The sequence below is a fragment of the Ambystoma mexicanum genome, chromosome 11, assembly GCF_040938575.1.
Source record: "Ambystoma mexicanum isolate Mex_15411 chromosome 11, UKY_AmexF1_1, whole genome shotgun sequence".
NCBI classification, from domain to species: Eukaryota; Metazoa; Chordata; class Amphibia; order Caudata; family Ambystomatidae; genus Ambystoma; species Ambystoma mexicanum.
The window spans coordinates 22,934,892-22,954,308 of NC_090934.1; the positions used below are offsets into that span (position 1 = coordinate 22,934,892).

The 19,417-nt window shown below is 44.8% G+C and overlaps 1 protein-coding gene across 1 annotated transcript in view; it reads left to right on the forward strand.

The window, feature by feature from the left end:
• Positions 1–591: 591 nt before the first annotated feature.
• LOC138503010 (zinc finger protein 84-like) overlaps positions 592–19,417 on the forward strand; it is a 42,156-nt gene continuing 23,330 nt past the window's right edge. Inside the window, exon 1 of the mRNA XM_069622442.1 lies at positions 592–704. The gene's annotated coding sequence lies outside the window, so the exon portion shown is untranslated. The remainder of the gene's footprint in view (positions 705–19,417) is intronic.

The window sequence follows — 19,417 nt, forward strand, 5'->3', positions numbered from 1 at the left end:
TGACTATAGACTAGAAGCAGTGGAGGCATGCCTTCCACACTGCATGGCGTAGAGGTGGTGTCACACGTATCTAAGGTGACCAGAGACTAGAACCAGTGCAGGCATGCCTTCCACACTGCATGGCGTAGAGGTGGTGTCACACGTATCTAAGGTGACCAGAGAGTAGAACCAGTGCAGGCATGCCCTCCAGTTTCCACCTCTGCATGGCATAGTTACGTATGGCATGCACGTGTGCGTGCGAGCCTACGTGCGTTCGCACGTGAAAAATGCCTTGAGCACTAATGTTATCATAAACGTGGAAATGGGGGGGACACACGTGCGCAAATGATGCTGCACAGAAGGCTATTCCCATTGTTTTATTGATTGCAGGGAACCCCCACCCCTCTCCTCCTCTAATGCTGGGGGGGGCGGGGGAAGGGGGTGGAGCTCAAACGTAAAGGCATGTCAACTAATGTGACGTCATTACATGTGCAAATGGTTATCGCAGGTCCTGATTGGTCATTCCTGACGGACGGACGGACACGCGCAGGAAAGCAGACGCATGCGCAGAGTAGAGAGACGTCCCCTCACAGGCTAGGAGCATGCGCAGTACCAGTGTTCGGGTTCAGCTTCTGAGCATGCGCACTGGAGAGACATTGCCTCGTGTCTCGCCCTTGGCCTGCGGGGGGTCAGAGGTCCGGATTCTCCTTCTCTGGGAGTCGGAGGTGAGAGGTTTATTATTCCCCTTTCTGGCGAGTATTCTTAGTTCTGGGCTAATATATCCCGTTCCCCGAGGTTTAGGACAGATGGGTGTCTGCCCCCCACCCTCTTCCTCATATATTCACACTCCTGCCCCCCTCCAGCCACACCTGCCCTCCCCTCCGGCCACTTCTGCTCTCCCCCAGCCACTCCTGCACCCCTTGCCACTCCTGCTCTCCCCTCCAGCCACTCCTGCCCCCCTTGCCACTCCTGCTCCCCTTGCCACTCCTGCCCCCCTCCAACCACTCCTGCCTCCCTCCAGCCACTCCTACTCCCCTTGCCACTCCTGCTCTCCCCTCCAGCCACTCCTGCCCCACTCCAGCCACCCCTGCCCCCCCCACCGGCCACTCCTGCTCTCCCCCAGCCACTCCTGCCCCCCCTTGCCACTCCTGCCCCCCTCCGGCCACTCCTGCCTCCCTTGACACTTCTGCCCCCCTCCAGCCACTCCGGCCCCACTTGCCACTCCTGCCCCCCCTCCGGCCACTCCTGCCCCCCTTCCAGCCACTCCTGCCCCTCTTCCAGCCACCCCTTTGCCCCTCTGACCCCCTTGCCACTCCTGTCCCCCAGCCACGCCTGCTCTGTCCCCCAGCCACGCCTGCTCCCCCCCAGCCACGCCTGCTCCCCCCCCCGGCCGCCCCTGCTCTCCCCCCGGCCGCCCCTGCCCCCCCTCCAGCCACTCCTGCCCCCTTGCCACTCCTGCTCTCCCCCAGCCACTCCTGCTCCCCTTGCCACTCCTGCCCCCCTCCAGCCACTCCTGCCCATAGCTCTCAACCCACACGCTTTCGGCGGGTGTCACCCGCCTTGTAAACAGCTGACTCACCCGCCAAGCCTCCTGCAAGCCCATTCGTTTCAATGGGCCACTCACCCGCCAAAATTAAAATCGGGTGTTTTCACCCGCCTTCGCGACACAAATGGTTGAGAGCTATGCTCCTGCCCCTCTGACCCCCTTGCAACTCCTGCCCCCCCAGCCACGCCTGCTCTGCCCCCAGCCTTGCCTGCTCTCCCCCCGGCCGCTCCTGCTCTCCCCTGGCTGCTCCTGCTCTCTCCTAGGGGGGACACTCTGCTCGCACTATCCTGCCTCTAGGCGCTCATCCGTTGCCACTTCCTAGCTCCCATAGGAGCTATCTCTTGAGTCAATGGAGAACCCCAACATTTCAACGGCCTGGAACCCCTTTATTGCGCCCATAGGTGGGTGCAGCTTATTTATAATTTTCCAGCGTAACTGCTTGATTTGCCTATTATTATTATTATTATTATTATTATTATTATTACTGAGAAATATTCCCAGCTACAAATATTCACCCACTACTTGGATGTGTTCTTTCCCAATTCCCCACCTAAACTAGCAGGAGCTGATCTTTATTATGGAGCAGCATATGTATGTTATATGTATTTTCCATTCATTGCCAGCACTATAAGCCGACCCCGTATTCTGCAGCCACTGTAGGCGGATCTGGGTCTAGTCCATTCGGACTAAACCCGCCGCATCACCCGGGAGCGTAAGGAGAGACACCCCAGCTGTGGCGGAAACGCTGTGTAGCAAATGTGAACCTCAAGTCTCTGAAAGCACAGTTCTGATTTGCTAAAAATCTCAAAATCATAATGTTAGTATATTTCGATAAACCCTTTTAAAATCCAATCTGACACTGGAGCAATACTTATTCTATTTCCTCTTGATTTAATTTAGCAATTAAAATATATGCAATAATCTTGCTGGCAATGTCCAAAAGTGCTTCCAGATGGTAGTTTGCAGGGCTCTCCCTTTTCTTGTATAGGAGCTTGTATACTCTCTCGCTATCACATGGTACATTGCATGGATCAGCCGCTCTCCCTTTTCTTGTATAGGGACATGTATATTGTCTCACTATCAGATTGTAGTTTGCAGGGTAAAGCCGATCTCCCTTTTCTTGTAAAGGGGCTTGTATACTCTCTCGTTAATGGATGGTAGCTTGCATTCAGCCACTCTCCCTATTCTTGTATAGGGACTTGCATACGCTCTCCCTATCCGAGGGTAGTTTGCAGGGTAAAGCCAATCTCCCTTTTCTTGTATAGGGGCTTCTATACTCTCTCACTATTAGAAGGTAGTTTGTATTGCATTTCGATCCGGTACATGGAGAGGGCAGGAGCCCTTTTCCCTCTGCTGACAACGCTGCAAGAGCAGCTGTCTACACTCGGTAGACATCCACGCCGCCCCGCTTAGGCCATGATCCTGAGCAGGTGAGACGAACTGACGCCAGAAAGTGCCAGCATGAAGCACGATTCAATACGTGCATAATCTTCCACATTTTTTTTTTTTATTATACTCTCCACGAGAAAGCCTGATTCCAATTTGGCCACCCATAGATCTAACGAAGCTCTGAACAGAGTCGCCTAGCAACGCCGGTGCTTTTTATTTGCACCTATCTGCCGGCTGGTGGAAAAAGCCGGCGGCAGCCTTTCCGGCTAAGGCCCTGTTTTGCATCTGGTGCGCATTGTCACTACTCTTCTCACCCTACTTCGAAGGAGTTAAGCCTATTACATAGCAACTCTACCCTGCCACCTCTGCACAAAGGTCTACAACATTGTCACCACGGATCCCTGTTTACGCCGACGCCCTGCTAATGTAAACAAGCATACTATAAAGTACGCTCTCTCGAACGGCATCTGTAACACCGTACTACCATCACCCTTCAATGAGATACACGCTTTGCCATTCTGTCCCAGTAATCTCACGGCAGTACCTGTCATGATCCACAGAACACGCCCCTTTTGGACCTCATGGTCCTTATCACAACAGGGCTTGCACTCCTTGATACTCCCAACATGGCCGTCTAACGTGCAACATCCTCCTTGTCCTTACGTCAGACGCAGCGTATTTACAATTAGGCCGCGCCCGCGGGCCCGTGTGTCTAAATGCTACTGCAAGCAGCGACTAGACGTGTGCTCCGTAGTTCGCTACACTGTTGTCCTTGTTCCTGGACCTCCTAATTCCATTCCCATTACCCTCTTCCTCCTTGTTTCCCGCACTCGTGTGCTGTGTGCTTACCTTCTTCGTTCCTGGATCCCGGAGTGTCTGAATCCTGGAGCTCTGAACACACGCTGGAGCCAGAAGAGGCTCGCGCGGGTTTATACAAGACCAGGTCTGTGTGTGAGAAGACACCGCCCAAGAAAACCTGCAAGGATCGCTCCCAGGTGAGAAAGGGGGAATTCCGTGACAGTTTGAGACGCCAAACAACCGAAGTCGAAGCCGACATGGAAGCGGCTGTTCTGGATCTCATGCGTGGCATGCAAGAACTAACGACCGAGGTACAAAATCTAAAGGCGGAAAACGCTGCTCTCAAACAATTAGTTTTATCCTGTGATTCTGCCACAAAGGAAAGCGTATTGCTGGGTGGCATTGTTGACAAATACGATGGGTCTGCAAAAACCCTTTGTGGATTCCTTGATTCTTGTTTGGTCCACTTTACTTTTAAGCCCTACTACTTTTCAACCCCTAGGGCTAAGGTTGGCTTCATAATTTCACACCTTTGGAAATGCTCTAACCTGGGCTACGCCCTTAGTCAATTCCGGTGATGCCCTCCTGGATGACTACGACGGTTTCATACAAGCCCTTAAAAACATGTTTAACCGCCCTGAGCAGGTCTATAGTGCCCACGAGCGCCTGCTAAACTTTCAACAAGGATCCCAGGATATGCTTACGCATGTAACCCGATTCAAGCAATTGACCAAGGAAGATGACTGGTCTCCTGAAGCAAGTTTTACATTTTTCAGAAGGGGACTGAATGAGGAGATCAAAGATGAGTTGGCCACAGTGGCTCGCCCAAGCTCGTCCCAGGCTCTTTTGGACCTTGCCATGCAAATAGATTTTCGTATCCAGGAAAGAAAGGCAGAAAAAAGGAAATCCAAAGTAACCCCCCTGAAGGCATCCTTCGAGATCACCTCCAAGACTGACACAAGTCCAGGGTCAGCTGCTGAACCAGAACCTATGCAGATAGGAGCCTTCCCTGGACCCACATCCCCGCAAGAAAGGATGAGAAGGATTCATACGGGGTTATGCATGTGCTGTGCCTCGTATAAACACCTGGTTAGAGAATGCACTCTAGCCCCTCCTTGGCGTTCGGGAAACACCAGCTCCCGATCCTAGATGGAGCAAGGCTTCGGGAGAGAGATGTTTGCTCCACGTCTATTCCATCCTTGAACTCTCCTGGACAAAACAGCCCAGTGATTGTACAGGCCCTTCTATCGCCATCCAAGAATAAGACCTACTCCATTTTGGCCTTGGTTGACTGTGGAGCTATGGGAGTATTCATTGATCAAGATTGGGTTACGTGTCACCACATTCCATACGAGACACGAAGTACCACGCAACCGGTGGAAGCGATCGATGGAAGACCCCTCACTTCAGAGCCTATAAGCCTGCAGACAAAAGAGATCCAACTTTCAATAAACCATCACCAAGAGCTGATCAGATTTGACATCATTAAGTCTGCTTATTATCCCATGGTCCTGGGTATGCCCTGGTTACAGAAGCATAATCCTTATATCAACTGGGCAGCAGGATCCTTATTTCTTGGATCTGAGTTTTGTATGTCTCACTGTCTATTCCTGGAATCATCCGTGACACCTTCCAAAGAACCATCAATAGATCAGCAAGTTCCACTCATGGTTTCCAATATCGTATCGGTTCCAAAGGCCTATCACAGTTATGCTGATGTGTTCTCAACTGCCATAGTCCAGGCTCTACCCCCTCACAGACCTGAAGACTGCGCCATAGACACAGAACCCTCAGCAGTGATTCCCTTTGGGAGGATGTTCATCCTATCCGAACCTGAAAAGGGAGCCCTACGAGAATACTTGGATACCAACCTTGAAAATGGCACCATAAGACCATCGAAATCCCCAGCTGGAGCCTCACTGTTTTTTGTTCCCAAGAAAGACACCAAGGAACTTAGACCTTGCCTCGATTATCGTGGATTAAATCAGTGCACCCTAAAGGACTGCTACCCTTTACCCTTGATCTCGGATTTCCTGGACGCAGTGAGAGGAGCTGTAATCGTCACGAAACTAGATCTCAGGGGTGCCTATCATCTGATCCGAATCAGGGAAGGAGACGAATGGGAAACAGCCTTTCAAACACCCTTTGGACACTTCGAATATCTGGTAATGCCCTTTGGACTTGCTAATGCCCCTGCCGTCTTTCAACGTTTCATGGATAGGGTGTTCTCTGATATGCTGTTCATCTTTGCCATCGTCTACCTGGACGATATCCTGATCTATTCCAAGGACCTTCTAAGGCATGAAGAACATGTTAAGGCTGTCTTACAACGACTACGTGAACACAGACTCCTAGCCAAACCCGAGAAATGCCTGTTTAATGTGACCTCTGTTCATTACCTAGGATTTGTCCTTAGTCCAGAATGAATTGGTATGGATCAGTCAAAGGTAAAAGCCATAGTATCCTGGCTGGCTCCCACTTCTGTGAAACAAGTTCAATCCTTCATGGGGCTAGCCAATTTCTACCGGAAGTTCATACCGACCTTCTCTGAGATTGTTCAGCAGATCATTGGACTCTTGAAGAAAGACACTCCCTTTCTCTGGTCTACACCTCAAGACAAGGCATTCCAACGTTTAAAGACAGAGTTTACTGAAGCCCCCATACTAGCCCAACCCGACATAAATCAAACATTCATAGTGGAGACGGATGCCTCTAACTACGCCATAGGGGCAGTGCTGAAGCAAGAGTTCGAGGACAAGATGGAACATCCCTTTGCTTATCTTTCAAGAACTCTGACTCCCAGTGAGACACATTACTCTGTCCTGGAAAAGGAACTGTTAGCCATCCGTCAAGCCTTCACTGAATGGCGACACATAATCCTGGGAGCGAGACATCCAGTCCAGGTCCGCACGGACCATCGGAATCTTCAAGTTCTACAATCCTTGGAGTGTAGGAACAGTCGTCAGGCCCGTTGGGCCTTCTTTGCCCAGTACCAGTTCCACATCCATCATGTCTCCGGATCACAGAACATAATTGCTGATGCCTTATCGCGACGTCCTGACTACGAAACAATTGAAGACCGGACCTATGCCAAGATGTTTCCCCACACGATTTTTGTAGCTCAAGCAGTCAGTCTCCTCAAAGAAATTCGGATACAAACCCAATGCGCTGAGCTCTGGAAGGATATTTCAAGGAAGAATCAATGGAATCTAAGAATCAAGGATGGATACTTGTTCAAGGATAATGCTCTAGTCATCCCCACACAGAAATTACAACAAAGGATAATCAACCTCTGCCACGATACCCTTTATTCTGGACATCATGGCATCACCAACACCCTCCGTTTTATACAAAGACAATTTTGGTGGCCTAGAATGAAGACAGACGTACAACTGTACATCCAGGCCTGTTCTATTTGTAGTCAGAACAAACATGATAACAAGAGACCAGCAGGTCTCCTACTACAACCTACTCTACCAACAAGACCATGGGAATTCATCGCTACAGACTTCATTGTGGAATTGCCACCTTCCAGGGGATACACGACTATCATGGTTACCATTGACTTGTTCACTCACATGGCTCACTTTACACCCCTGCATAAACTACCGTCCTCATCAGAGCTAGCTGGAATCTTCCTGGAACACATTTTCCGCCTACATGGACTTCCTTCCAAGATCATATGAGACCGAGGACCTCAATACGTCTCACAATTCTGGAAACATCTTTGTCGCATTCTGGAAATCCAACGCGCTCTCTCATCAGGTTATCATCCACAAACCAATGGAGATACGGAACGTGTAAACCAGACCCTGGAACAATACCTTCATTGTTTCGCCACTAAGGTTCAGGACGACTGGTCGCTCTAAATACCCGTGGCTGAGTTCGCGTACAACAATTCCGATCATTCGGCAATCAACACCAGCCCCTTTTATTGCAGTCAAGGATTCCATCCATCAGTGTTACCCTCTGTTCTTCCACATCCCACATCTGTTCCTACCGTTGACTCCTGGATGGAATCACTCATCAATGTACACAAGGCAGCCAAGGAACACTTAGAGAAGGTCAGAATATGAACTAAACAATATGCTGACTCTAAAAGAAGACCAGGGCCTTCATATGCAGTTGGTGATCAAGTCTGGTTGTCCTCGAAGCTACTACCTGGACACTTACGGCCAAACTGGCCCCCCCGCTACTATGGTCCATTTCCCGTCAAGGAAATCATAAATCCAGTCTCATACCGACTCAAGCTACCCGACTCCTGGAAGAAGATTCACCCAGTTTTTCACACTTCTTTATTAAAACTTTACATCCGATCTTCCAGGAAATCTTGCAGACCTCCTCCGGTGGTGGTGGACGACCAAGTGGAATATGAAGTGTCCCAAATATGCAATTCCAGGTATAAACGGGGTCAGCTTCAATACCTGGTTGGATGGAAAGGATATCCTCCAAGTGAAAGAACCTGGGAACCAGCTTCTAGCCTGAATACCCCTCGATTGCTCAGAAGATACCATCTCATACACCCAGGCAAACTCGGTGGAACGAGTCTTCGGAGGGGGCATGCTGTCATGATCCACAGAACACGTCCCTTTTGGACCTCTTGGTCCTTGTCACAACGGGGCTTGCACTCCTTGATACTCCCAACATGGCCGTCTAACGTGCAACATCCTCCTTGTCCTTACGTCAGATGCAGCGTATTTACAAATATGCCGCACCCCTGCGGGCCCGCGCATCTCAATGCTACTGCAAGCAGCGACTAGACGTGTGCTCCGTAGTTCGCTACACTGTTGTCCTTGTTCCTGGACCTCCTAATTCCATTCCCATTACCCTCTCCTTTCCTCCTTGTTTCCCGGACTCGTGTGCTGTGTGCTTACCTTCTTTGTTCCTGGATCCTGGAGTGTCTGAATCCTGGAGCTCTGAGCGCACGCTGGAGCCAGAAGAGGCTTGCGCGGGCTTATACAAGACCAGGTCCATGCATAAGAAGACACCGCCCAAGAAATCTTGCAAGGATCGCTCCCAGGTGAGAAAGGGGGAATTCCGTGACAGTACTTCTTCATGCAGAATGACACATGTCCACCTAAACGACTAGTAGCACAATATGCTAGAACCTTTTGCCACTACGGAGCCCTGCATCGACAATATCAGCTGCTTGCAAAATATTCCATATACTCATCTATATCCCTGTGAAGAGCCCAATGTCTTAGTATTCATAATAACCTACTGTATGCAAATTTTTTACTGTATGCAGTTATAGCATTCATAATAATCCATTGTTTTCCGCACCTGCATATATGCCTACGTGTATAGCCTATTGTTAGTGGATCTCGGTGCCCGTTCGAGTCATCGAACTTCTGTGTTGCTGATCTTGATCGTCCAATCAGTTGCCTCATATACTTGTTGAAAGTTGTTTAACTAACTTGTGCTATGTGATTGTAAGCTTGCCCATGGTAAAATCATATGCTCTTGTTCGATCCCAGAGAGAACAGAAGGGCCACACCCTTTGAGTTACTCTGAATCAAACGGATTAGATACAGAAAAGAACTATATACCTAATCTGGCAATGATAAGAAGAATATACGCGGATTAACAACTAGAAACGCGAGAGAAAAGATTCCTTGATTTTGTGCTCTTGGAATACGAGAGGGCCTAGCCACTTATTTACCGACTCAAATGCAGAATTCTAAAAGGCTGATATTATTTGTCACCAGGAAACATGGATAAGTGATGAACCGATAAGCAATGGTTTCCATATAATGGTGAATCCTGCTATTCAGAGTACGAAAGGGCGACCCTCAGCATGTTTAATAACTGCAATAAAAACCAAAGCAAAGTTTACAACTCTAGAAGTGGGAAATATAAATCCTTTTCCCGAAGTATCAGTAATAGAATTGCTATCTACAATAAAGTTACAGAAAAATGGAGCCAAAAAAAAGATGCTGAGTTGGTTGGCAATAATCAACATTTACTGGAGTATGAAAGAAATCCCACATAAAATGTTCATAGATATGATTTTGACGAAATTAGATGAAATCCAACTAAATATGAACCTATTGAATTAATAATATGTGGAGATTTTAATATGCATTTGTTTAATCAAAAGGGCACAAGAATACCCGTTGGAAAGTCACAAAAAGCACAGATGTGGGAGACTGAAATGAAAAAGAGAGATCTTAAAATGGTTAATTAAATGTGGCTAGAGAATGTAAGTTTAAAACCAACAAGAACAGATAAATATTCAGTCTCCTTCTTAGATTAGATATATGTTTCGCACACAATGATACAGAGAATTAAAGGATTTGAAGTGATAACAGCCCCATATAGTGATCTTAAAAAACTAATAATAGAATGGGACCAAACCTTTGAACAATTGGAATTATGTGCGTTACCAACATGACTTTTAGATAACGCAGGTACTAGACTAAGTTTAAATGATCAACATATGCACAATTTAAATAGAATTTTAAAAAATCTGAAGGTGTAAAAGGAAACAAAATTGAATTATCAAGGGTTGCTGATTCCAATTAAAAGGCAAAAGAACCATCGAAATAGTCAGAAAAGTAGCCATACTCATGAATACTATGCTGAGATTGTTCAAATGAAAAAAGAAGTGAGGAAAAATATTGCTAGAGCAAAAAACTTGCCCCATGACTTATGTGTTAAGGAAATAATACATATCAAAACAAGATATAGGAATTTGATTAGTTCGTAACAAGCACAAATTGTACAAAACGATGCAGACATTTTTTTTTTTAAGTTCTGAAGCATAGAAATACAAGAGATCTGTGGGCCTTGATTAATAATAAGGAAGCTCAGACAACGAACCAAATTCCAGATGTCTCACACCAAGATTGGATAAATCATTTCTCAGAATTATGTAGCCATCCTGTATACACAAAGGTAAAACAGTCCGACACAAAGAATGTAAAGTGGGATATTGTTTGGGAGCAGGATGAAATTAAAACTCCTATTGAACATCTTAATACATCAAGGGCACCTGGACCCGATGGAATGAGTAATGCCACAATCAAAAAACATCCGGTAATGTCGTCACGGATATGTTATATACTCTTTAACATAATTGGAGAAGTTTACAAACAGGGCCGTAGCGATATTTCTACTATATCGCCCAATAGCACTTTTGGATCCCTTAGGCAAAATGTATGCAGCATTACTCCAGAAAAAGCTATATACTTGGGCTACAATGCAAGGCCGGTTTGATCCAAGACAAACCGGATTTACTAAGAATATTGCCACAAATTTAAATATTCTACTACTAAACTGTTTGAAACAGAAAGCATTGAAGGATAACATTGCAGCATTTGCGATATTCGTGGACTTGAAATTAGCATTCAACATGGTCGACAGATTCAAGCTATGGGAGACACTCACAAAGTGGAAATGTCCACTTAACATCTTAGAGCCTATTAAGGCGTTGTACTCCCAAACATCCATTAAGATCCGTTTATCATTAGATTGCTTGATGTCTGAATCCATTCCATCAAACAACGGATTGAAGCAAGGTTGCCCTTTGTCAGCGACACTTTTTGTCCTATACATCTCGGATCTACAAAGAACGGAGGTAGCAAATGTCGGTAATCCGTCTGTTTTGTTTTCTATTAAAATTCTATATATATTATTTACGGATGATGTCTTATTTGATAAGACTGAAAATGGTCTTCAGCAAAGAATAATGGCTTTTCTTCAATATACTGAAATCAATAACCTAAAAATTAACATCAGTAAAACTGAAATGATGGCCCATACAACAAGGGCAAATCCTGCGAAAAGACAATTGAAGATATTTATTAAAGGAGAGAGATTGCAACCAGTAAGAAGAGTAAAATACTTAGGAATATGGGTGAATCAATCCTCAATAGATATCCAATGGGCGGAACACCTAAAAATTAAAACCGCTTCTCTTGCACGTCCAGGCCTAGCTATCCAGAAAAAATATGGCAAATTTTCTCTTATACCGGTATGAACTTTTTATAAACAAAAAGTAACCCCGTTTATAACATATTGTAGCGAAACAATGATAAACATCTCAAAGCTACTATGGATGAAATTAGAATCTATATTTTTGAGGAAAGTTCCTGGGCTGCCGAAATTGTATCCAATGCCCAGAATTAGATTCCAGCTGGTACTACAATCTTTAGCTGCAATAGTTCAGTGGAAATACTTGGATCTTTATAGAAAAACCTTGACAAACGAGAATAATCCATTGATTAAGATACTGCATGAAAATCCTGTAGTAATAAATGTGAAAGTGATAAACAGCTGGAAATTATATTGCATGCAAATTCTATAAATGATGGATACTACGGACGAAATGCTCATAAATAGGCCTCAGAAACTGAAATTGAAAATAAAGAGAGATGATTGGATTAAAACACAACACACCAAATCAGAATATAAAATGAACATGCATTCGTTTATGGATGTAAGAGCAGTGAATTAATTGCCTCAATACCTAAAAGAATTTCCAGATCGATGGATAAAGGATGCATTCCCAAAACTGAGACTTAATGTGTTACCAACGAGGGACTATAATGCGCGGATTCAGCAAATTGGCAAACAAGAGAGTGTGTATAGATTTTGTAAGGATGAAAAACAATTAGAATCTTCATTTCATCTGATTATGGAATGCAATGCACTGGCTGACAAATGGCAGATATTTGCCAAGATGCTCCCGCAAACAAACAGACATGGATATTAATGAATGTTGGGCGTTGGTAGGCAAGATTTGGGTGCAGTTCCCTCTCGGACCACTACACACAATCTGTCTACAGGTGTAAGCAAAAACCAACCCTTAGTATAAGTCTGTACCACACACTTTTGGTAGCGAGCCGAGCAGCCAGGCTTATTTTAAGAGGGAATGTGAGCAGTAAATTATATTACACAGATGTCTTTAATTACAATTACTCAGAGAGACTCTTACTCAAGGCTTCTTGGTAAAACACTTCTTAATTTATTTTACAGTCCGTTCCAAAACATTCACTAGAAGGAGGCAATTAATATCACACTTAAATACACTACAGTACTGTACTCAAATAAGGTTCTGAGGCATTTATACTACTTTGAAGTAGGAGCAAAATGACATTCGGTTTATTTAGACAGTAAAAAAGACAAAGTTTATTCAGAAAATGTGTAGAAAGGATCACAAGTATTCTTAGACAGTTCAGAGTCTTTGAGTTCACCAGAAGGGTCAATGCAATTCAATAGGATAGGCCAAAGTCAATGGGCTAAAAGTCTTGTATAGGACAAAACGGTTCTGGTTTTCAAACGTTAACTTCTCTGTAAAAGTTCTCAGAAGTAGTTTGCGAACAAAAGAATCATATGAGGGGTCACAAGCTGATCAGGCCTGAAAGTTGCAAAAGTTGTATAAACTTTTGTCGCGGGAGATAAATTATCTCAATCGGGTTTTCACAGTACCTTTAAAATGAAGAAAAGATGCAGCTGAGACGTTTGTTCCTAGCAGCTCCTGCAGATCTCGCTGTTCCTGTGACTCAGTCACGGGGACAAGAGAGAGGACGTCGGGGGACTGCTGCACTGCACGGGGACTGGTCCACAAGCTGGCAAAACCTTGATTCCGGATAGCTGTTCCTTCAAGCACACAAGCTGGTATCCTTCACCCTGGTTAAACCTAACCAGCTCAGAGAATGGTATCCAGGTGGCTTACGAGTTGATTGGTCCTACCAACTCAAAGGAAGAAGTCGTCCTTGAAGGGGCTTCTCTTTCTAGATGAGTTTCAGCGATTCGGACCTGCAGCAGGGCTTCTCCGGGCAAACCAGCTTGTCCTGGAGTTGCAGCATCCGTCTCTTCAAGCTCGTCTTCGGTTCTTTAGTTCCAGGGGTCGATTCTGCCTTCCAAGCCTAGAGACTTGCCTTTTGTCTAGTTTTCTGCCATTCATTCCAGCCTAGCTGCCACTCACCCAACACAGTGTCTGTCCTTGCTGGACAGTCAGCCAGCCAATCACGCCAGAGTGCATTTGGGTCTCCTAGGAGACTATGCGCAGGGAGTTTCAGGCACATCCCTCACTTCCTGCTCACCCCAAACACTCAGGCGCCAGAGGTGGTTTTCAGTCCTGAATCCCGCCAAAAGTCATCAAACAAAGGGACCAAACTGGTTTGGCGCGCAGGGACAAACACTAGAAGGACCTTTCCAGAAAGAAATGGTAGAAAGAAGAAGACCGGGACCTGTTTTTACAGATGAGGCTCAGACACCATCTTGAAAAACAAGGCTCTGGTGGATTTTAGCTACCGGAGCTACGAATAGTTTGCGGTCGGGACAAATCCTGGCAATACCACTGCCACCAGCCATTCTGAGAGGAAAAGGTATAATTTGAATGCTACATGAGTTGCTAGACTCAGGGACACTAGGTATCCCCCCCCAGCACTCTGTTGTAAGACAGGGTGTTCCGGGTTTAGAAAGTTAAAAAGACAATTTAACTTTACATTCCTGGGAAATAATAGTTTATCCCAGAGAAGGTATTTAAACCTTGGTAGAGCCTGTAAGTGTGTCATTGCACTGAGGGTGCTGTGTGACACACATGAAAAAATGATGCCTATGGAGGTGTCTAAAACTCCACAATCAAAGTAAACAAACACAGAAAACACATTGAAATGAAAAGTTCAAAGTCCAAAGTTTAGCAAAAGAGCTGGAGGGCTCTAAGGTAGAGGGAATTGGCACATTTAGGAGAATTCTCCCTAACAGGCGTACATCATAATGGGACATGGCAAGTTATGGATCATGCAAATTATTCAATGTTGGGACTCATTAGATCTGAGCAATGATAACTTAGAAATGAGAGACTTTAACAATTGACTTATTCTTTGTTTTTTTTCTTCTCTTTTTTGATTAATGTGATATTTCTTGATTTTATGTATGTAAGGAATTGTATATGAGCCAAATGTGATAAATCAATAAGTATAAAGGATAAGAAATGTAAAGTTTAATTTCAAACTAACTCATTTTAATAAAAAAAAGAATAAATAAACTCATACCACTTACTATACACCCCAGTTAACCTAACTCGGCAGACCCGCTCTGCATGCATCCTTAAACAACTCCTCAGGACAGACACATTAGCTGACCTCGCTATCACCATCCTGTATATACCCTAGCGAACAATCTCATCTTGCATGTACCTGTGTCTTTGTTGATCTAAACAACTAGTATGCATTCTGCCTGACCCGAGCCTGCCCTTGTTACTCGCTATGTATTCTAGTACACGCTTTTGATATGCTTGCCACTCGCTATGTATTCTAGTACACGTTTTTTATATGCTTGCCACTCTCTATGTATTCTAGTACACGCTTTTGATATGCTTGCCACTCGCTATGTATTCTGGTACACGCTTTTGATATGCTTGCCACTCGCTATGTATTCTGGTACACGCTTTTGATATGCACTGTAGCTGACCTAAATTCACCATTGCTACTTTATATGTACTTTAGAATATTTCTTTGACACGTGTCCTAGTAACCAAACCTGCCATTACAATTGTGGAGGCATTCTAGCATATCCGAAGCAGCCTATGTGATCTGCATGCACTTTAGCTCATTCTACATGTATGTATTGAAGCTGACCCAGTACGCATTTTAGTTGATCTGATCCCGCCTACCCGATTGCAGAACAACGCTATTACATCTCATATGCATAGTGAACTTAGTTGTACAGCCTATCCTATCCAGATTGCACATTAGCATAGACAAACTTCTCTGACAACTAGCCCATACGAACTGCACCTGGATATACCAGAGTATTAGTCAACCCGTTAGCCTTCCTCCCTCTCAGCACCAGCCTTAAGTGCACTACATACGCGAGTGCCCCTAGGCTAACTATACTATGGGCTACTTTACTAATATCTCTAAACTACAAAGACCTAACTAGCATTCCTACCCCAAAAATTCTGGAAATAAGCACTATGACAGTCGCACTAGGTGACAAGAGTATTCCACTGCTGCTGAGTGATCAAAGTCAACAGCTATCTACTATCCCTATCTATCCCTAACCTCTACCCAAAGTAATATCCCACGCCACGTTTCATCTAGAAACATCAGACTCTGTTCCCGACTAGCTAAATTATATGAACCTCCAGCTAGATCTATTCTCAATCTCAGAAGTAAAGAATTTGATAAAACAAAAATCCCACTGAAAAACTATAACCCTATCGAACCAATCATGCCCAAATCGGACAGTCCCAAATATAGTAAACATAAACTGCCCAAACCTACACTAGCCAAGGCAAATAACACCAACACCTCACCTGCCCCACGAAATGATTGCCCAAATTTGAAAGGAGCACTAATAAACTTTAGATAAATAGTAGCGCATTCCATAGAGATAGCCGCCCTAATACAGGCTGAACATCTCGACTTCATGGCCATCACCGAATCTTGGCTGCACGCAGCAGCAGGCCCTGCACTCATGCTCGCTATACCAGACAATTACACCATTCTCGGAACAGACAGGATAAACTCCCGTGGAGGAGGCATAGCCATCATAGCCAAATCTAACCTACCATTAAGACCAGTCGACTCGCCAGACATCAATTCCTGTGAATCCCTCACAGCTAAACTTGCCATTTCCGATTCCCAATCCATCTCTCTTCACTTGATCTACAGACCGCCAGGCCCTATCGGCACCTTCAAGGAGGACATCTCCACTATCCTCTCTGAAAACCGAAAAAACTCCTCGTAGATACTCTTGCCAGGGGATCTTAATTTGGGCTTTAACAACCCTAAAGACCAGCAGGCAGTAATCTTTCCAATATCCTCACTGAACTTGGCTTCACTCAAAGAGTGCCTCTACCTACTCATGACAAAGGTAGTACACTCGACTGGGTGGCTGACTACAATTGCATCACCTCAATCACTGCTATAACCCCACAATCATGGACATACCACCATCTCATAGCTTTTACTCTAGATGCTAATATCCTCACTGCTAAAAATAACCTAATTACTCCTCCAACCCTAACAAGGAACAAAAATAATATAACTTGTGAAAAACTCCTACCCCTTATACTACCCACCCTTAACTCACTACCAGACTCTACTGATCCGGCCATCCTAGTTAATGAATACAACAAAATCATGACCACAGCCTTGGACACTATCGCCCCGTTGAAAATGAGAAAAAGTAAACTAAAAGCACGTCTGAACTCTCGGTTCACCCCTCTACTCAAAACGCTAAGAAAATAAAAACGTAAAAGTGAAACTACATTGAGTCACATGCCCTCTGACACAAATAGAGCCAACCTAATCAACATATCTACTCAGTATAAAAATTAAATACTGCGCACCAAGCAGAAAACGTTTAACAATATAATTCTGCAAGCCAATTCTAGTACTAAGGAATTATTAGTTATACTCGAAGAACTTGAAAACCCCATCCCTTCGCCAGACAACTGCATTATGGATAAAACGTGGTGCTCAGACATACAGAATGCCCTAGCAAATAAAATCCTTATTCTCCAGGATAGAATTGCCATAAAAAACGAAGCATACCTATTACCATTACACTGGCTAGCATTTCACCGCCTCCACCCAAACCCACACAACACTTCAACTTTGTGAAGGTTTCTATCCTCGAGGTTGAAAAAATCATCCTCTCTCTCAAGCCATCTAATTGCCAGGGAGACAGTTGTCTGGCTCAAAACATAAAGAAGAGACCTGGCACCATTCATCACCAAGCTAATCAACGCCTCATTCACCACCGGCACCATCCAAAGCAATCTATAGGAGTCCTGGGTACTCCCACTCTTGAAAAAACAATCCTCGGATCCGGCTATACCCACCAATTATGGAACCATAACAATAGTGCCTTTCCTATTAAAGATTTTAGACCGGGTGGCCTACCTCCAAATACAGGGCTACCTGGAGCATAACCAATTATTAGCCTCGCGGCAATCGGGATTCAGGCCCCGACACGCCACAGAGACAGCCCTCATTGCCCTTAAGGCACAGATCGACAAGCTGAGAGACAAAGGAAAGTCAGCCCTACTACTCCTTTTTGATCTCTCAGCAGCTTTCGGCTTAGTAGACCACAAGGTCCTGTGTAACTACCTTAATGCTGCAGCACATTGCTCCCAAAATGCCATAGTCTGGATACAGTCCTTCCTAAGCAATAGGACTATGAGAGTCTTCTCACCATCAGCAGCAGCTAACCCCATTCCCATTACTTGCGGAGTGCCTCCGGGCTCTTGCGTATCACCTACAATGTATAATATATTCATCAAGCCCCATTTTGATGATCTAGATTCTCTCAGCGTCACCTACACTAACTATGCAGATGACACCCAGGTTCTCATACCACTTACCAGGGATAATGATAAGGATTTGGCCTTGGGAAATAAAATATACCTCATCATCCAGGCATGGATGGCAATCCATGGTCTATATACAAAACTTTGAGAGGCTAGAGGGAATATTTATCTGGACCTTTTGATCCATGGTCTATGCCTGAATGATGACGAAACTCATCATCCTGGGCACTATGCCTAACCGCAACAAACTCGGTCAAAAATACACCTCCTTTATCATCGACGGGAATACTATTAAGGCCGCCAAAGGTTTTTACTTTGACTCCAGTCTAATCCTTGCCAAACAGGTCAGCTCCATGGCCTCAGCCACGGCCTATACTTGTAAATTAATAAGAGCAGGCAGACCGTTCCTGTCATAACAGCTGCACCACCATAGCCATAGCCTTAATATTGTCCAAACTGGACTATTTCAACGCACTATACCTAGATGCTAATAAAAATACTGTCAGAAAAATTCAGACGCTACAGAACAACGCTCTCAGAGCTGCATTAGGTATTCCAAAGAAAGAGCATATCTCTGAAATAAGAAGACAAAATAACTGTCTCTCTACTAATGACAAAATACTCCTAAAAACTGCCTCACTCACACACAAATGTCTAAATAATGCGGCACCCGGCTACCTCATAGACAGAATCAACAGGAAATCCTCTAACCACCCTACCAGGGCCGCCAACACCAACTGTCTGCTGATGCCGACGTTTAAACTGACAAAAGCCGGGGGCAGCAGTTTCCCTGTCAAATCTGCTCAGCTGTGGAACTCGCTACCTCCCTTCCTGAGGGCCGACCAACCATAACATCTGTTCAGACATAATATCATCAACTGGCTTAAAAATAATGACCATTAAAACTCACACCAGCTATTGATGTCACTGGTGCAACCATTGGCCCCCAACCTGATCTTAATACATCTCCGCAATGTGATATCAACTCTACTGTATTATATCCTTGTATCATATTTATGTACTAATGTAAATTTGTAACCATAAATTGTAAATACTCATGTTCCCTGTCCGTGATACCTGAACTTCTTATCTGTGTATCCTAACTTGTACCTCTGTAAAATCTGTAACCTTTAGCTGAAAACTGTCTTGTACCCTACACACTAATACCCTTGGGTCTGGCGCACATTATAAATAAACCAACAAATAAATAAACATTGTTCAGCCGTTTCTCTTTTCTTGTATACAGACTTGTATACTCTCTCGCTATCAGATGCTAGTTTACAGGGTGCAGCTGATCTCCCTTTTCTTGCAGAGGACCTTGTATACTCTCTCGCTATTAGAAGGTTGTTTGCATTGTTTAGCTGCTCTCTCTTTTCTTATATAGGGGCTTGTATACTCTCTCACAATCAGGTGGTAGTTTGCAAGGTTCAGCGGCT